At 40.3% G+C, this 4,370-nt stretch overlaps 1 pseudogene; it reads left to right on the forward strand.

Moving 5' to 3' along the window:
• The first annotated feature begins 132 nt into the window (after positions 1-132).
• Positions 133-603, forward strand: LOC139014266 (small ribosomal subunit protein uS14-like; annotated as a pseudogene).
• The last annotated feature ends 3,767 nt before the right edge of the window (positions 604-4,370 follow it).

The following is a 4,370-nucleotide window of genomic DNA, read 5'->3' on the forward strand; positions in this document are numbered from 1 at the left end:
GGGGCGGGGCGGAAGGAGTGTGGGGGCGGTGAGTGTGGGGATGCCAGTGCTCGCACTCACGTGTGGCGGCAGGTCTCTGGGTCTAGTTAAGATTCATCGTGCCTTTTGCCTTGTTGCTGCAGAGGGAGCAAGATGGGTCACCGGCCACTCTACTGGAGCCATCCGGGGAAATTCGGCCAGGGTTCTCGTTTTTTTTTTTACCCAAAAACATATTTTATTGATTTTTTACAGAGAGGAAGAGAGAGGACTAGAGAGTTAGAAACATTGATCAGCTGCCTCCTATACACCTCCTACTGGGGATGTGCCCGCTACCAAGGGACATGCCCTTGACTGGAATCGAACCCGGGACCCTTGAGTCCGCAGGCCTATGCTCTATCCACTGAGCCAAACCGGTTAGGGCAGGGTTCTTGTTCCTGACGCATCTGCTCAAACCGGCGTGGTTTGATCCGGAAATATGGCCTCAACCTGTGCCGCCAGTGTTAACGTCAGTACACGAGGGACGTAGGTTTCATTAGGGTGGACTCAGTGAACTTGCATGAATGGGTCATTCAAGACATCTACCTGAAGACAGAATGCTATTTCTTTGTACGTAAAAACAAATAACAAAAAAACCCTTCAAATATTAAAAAGAAAAGATTCATCGTGAATTCCACAGGTTTGGTTATGCTTCGTTGCGTTACAAGGTTTCCTCCTCGCTCGCCCTGATGGCTGTGCTCTCTGCGGAGGCTGCGCTAGAAGCACAGCTCCTCTCGGCTTTTCTATCCCTGTCGTCCTAGAGGTGGTGAATAGTTGGGAATTGTCATAGTCAAGCACTTTAGAGGACGAAGTAAACCTCCTAACTACGCAGAGCGCAACTCCCACAGGCACCAACCTTTTTATAAGAGGCAACAATGAGGTTAAGCTTATTGATCTGTGTTGGGGTCCAGCCCCAGCAGGTCCAGGTGTTCCCAAAGGTGTGGACAGAGTCTGCGAAGAAGGAATGACACCGAGACAGCAGCGTTCAGTTGATCAGCATAGCCAGGTTCTCCCTTTATTGTCCTGTTACATCTGTATTTATACCATTTGATCCTATAAGCATGCCTCTATAATCACATCATGTTATGTTTTGGGTAACCTTCTACAGTTCCTTGTTTTATTTCCATAGTTTCTTATCTGACCTCTGCCAAAAATCCTGTCTGTATCTAGTTCTGTTGATTTTAATCTTGTCTAGGTTAATCTCTGTGTTCCATTATAAGGGCTATTCCAAGGTCGCTGCTCTACTGATAAACTACAATGAAGTGACTGAAGGAGATTATCCTACCCAGTAAAAGTTATGTCCTCCCAGCCCCTGGGACTGCCCTGTGTCAGTGGGTCTTCAGGGGTATAGTCTTTGGTGCTTTCCCTGGTGGGCAGACCCCTGGGGATGTGGGCCCAACAAGTCCCAAATTTATTGCCAACAGTCTTAGTCCAAGTTCTTCATAAGTAGTACATAGTATTTCTGTAACACTAGGGGGTTTTACTGATTTATTCTCTTCCTTAGCCCTGTTAATCCCTAATTCCAGGGAAAAATCCTCACCTGGGGAAACAACCTTTCTTGGGGAGGTGATCCTGTTTAAAACACATAGCGCTAAGAGGGGGAGCAAACATATGCCATATATGCCAGGTCCCTTGAAACAAGCTATGCAGATGTTTCTTCCCTGCAGTGACTGTGTCAAGCAGCAAGGGTGGACCGGCTTCCGGCAGATCTGACCCAGAGATATGTAGCCTCTCTGTAGCCTGTAAAACTAAGCAAAACTATATAAACTTAAAATTACGCTTAGAACGTATCTAGGCATCCAAGAATTATGATTAATTAGCTCGATTTGGTATTTACGAGGTTTAAAATTCATTTAAGTCGATGTACTATGAAACAATTACTGTTAATATAAAAAGTTTGTCAGAATAATTATTCGGTTTTGTTGAGCAAGTTTACATTTCCATGTTCCTAAAACATTATGTAAGGGTAATGTTAGTTCATTTGATCATTACACTTCTATAAATTTAGGAGATTCAAATTAATTATTCTCTCAGTAAGGGAGTGAGTTCAAATAAAATACGTGTTATTATACTTTACATTGAGGAAAGACATAGGTGTGTTTTGTTAGTCAAACATTAAGTATAACTTGGCCAAGATTTGCTTTAATTCTTGCACCTAGATTCTGTACTAGAAATTTCTGTAAGAAGGCTTTAAAAAAAATCTAGCACATTTAAAGTATTAGAAGTTTAACTTCCTTATTTTCTGGGAATTTAAGGAACAGGTAATTTATATAAGTGTATTTATCTTCATAAGCCAATCAGTCAGAGCCCCTTTAAGAGATGTACTAATCTGGTTTCATGTTCTTCAGCAACATGATTTCCCTGGTTTTATCAGGTGAATCCATTGGGATGTTGGTGAAACCTCCAAAATTGTTAAAAGTTTCAAAAAGGAAACATGGCCCTCATACAAATATAAGACAAGAACATGTCAAAGCTTCTACAGCCTTAACCGGTTTGGTTCAGTGGATAGAGCGTCAGCCTGCGGACTCAAGGGTCCCAGGTTCGATTCCGGTCAGGGGCATGTACCTTAGTTGTGGACACATCCCCAGTAGGGAGTGTGCAAGAGGCAGCTGATCAATGTTTCTCTCTCATTGATGTTTCTAACTCTCTATCCCTCTCCCTTTCTCTCTGTAAAAAAAAATCAATTAAAAAAAAAAAGCTTCTACATAACTCATTCATTAAAAAGAGGACCAGTAAGGATGTTCAAATTGGTTCAAAGAAAATTTTGATTTATAGAGACATACTGTCTACCATGCAAAATTCATTTTCATTGTTGTGAACAGGAAACATTTGCATTATTATGCAAAGAAAACAACTGTATTATCCAATTCCTGTAAAGTTCATTTCTATTTCTTGAAAGTTGTAAAACACTTTAGTCAAAGAGAAAGACACACACCTCCTAACGATCACATCACTCCATGGGGTCCTTTTAAAAATGCCCAGTATTACATAGAAACTTCTCTTTTGACTATTTCAAAATCTTCCACAATTTTCCTGAGATATGATACATTGTGTATAATCTACATTCTATATTTCAGGCTTATACTTCTGTAACATCAGATTCATATATTCAACAACATGCGGGATATCTTGATATTCTCGGGCATCTCCATCTTGTTATGTCCTAAACTAAATTCATATTTCCCCCCTAAACTAACTTGCCTCTTGTATTTTCTATTTCGCTTATAAACACTATTCTTCTCCCAGTTACTCATCCTGGAAGCTAGAGTTATCCTTGGCCCCTACTTTGATAGGGGTCAGGACACACTTCCCCAAAATATGGCACCTAGGCATATTGAATTTTTAACCTGGAGGAATTTGAGAAATGATAGATGCAAGGAAGGACTCTCTGAGTTTTGAATAAATGGAATCATATGGTACATACTCTTTTTTGTTTGGCATCTTTCACTCAACATAATCCTTTTGAGACTCATCCATGTTGTTGTGTGGATCAGTAGTTCATTTCTTCTTCAGTGAATAAGTTCACTTTTAAAGTTAAATAACACTGACCTTTTAAAAAAAATCTGGAGTCTAAGATCCAAGAGAGAAAAGTATGTCTTGCTTTTCTAGACGTACTGTGGCAGTGTATCATTGATCATCTATTTGCACCTTCTCAAAATATAAACTGCTGGAGTGTTTCTCAATGTCAGATGCTAACACACATGTGATGAACACAGTGAGTAAGTCCGTGGGAAGAGCAATGAATAAGTACTTTCCTCTTCATTCCCATTTATAATACACACTCTGTCCACTTCAATGCAATAAGCTTTGAATATATAAGATAGGACCAGTTCCTAAAATTTCAGGATTGCCATATTATAATAGGTAAACCATTTCATTGATATCTCAGTTTCCCTAGTCTCTAAATTGGTTTGTTATTGTTATCCATATTCTCTAAACACAAACTGCGAAACTCTTCAAAGGACGTGTTTAAAGTAATAAAAAAATAACAACCAGGGCTGAAATTGACTATTATACTAAGAATTATTTTGAAATCAGAAGGAAAAATGATAAGGATTCCATGAATCCTCAACTGTGTTCTGTATGTTTGGGACTAAAAGCACACTTTCCTGTGGAAATACCCATATTACTAGTAAAGAGATAACACATTCTGGGTATGTCACAACCTGTCTTAATTAAGGGAGGGAGGAGGGAATGCGAGCGCCAGTAAGAGGCAAAGTAAAAGGTGATATCCATTGGGTGCCCTGTGGGGTAAGGAAGGCTAGAGTGAATGAACTACCCTATTGGCACCCTAGAACTACAATCCCCAGAATGCCGCAGTGCAGGCTCACTTTAGGGCTCTAACCACTGCAGGA

Source organism: Myotis yumanensis, unplaced genomic scaffold, assembly GCF_028538775.1.
Source record: "Myotis yumanensis isolate MYYU_CA2020_CCGP unplaced genomic scaffold, mMyoYum1.0.hap1 SCAF_7, whole genome shotgun sequence".
Taxonomy (NCBI): Eukaryota; Metazoa; Chordata; class Mammalia; order Chiroptera; family Vespertilionidae; genus Myotis; species Myotis yumanensis.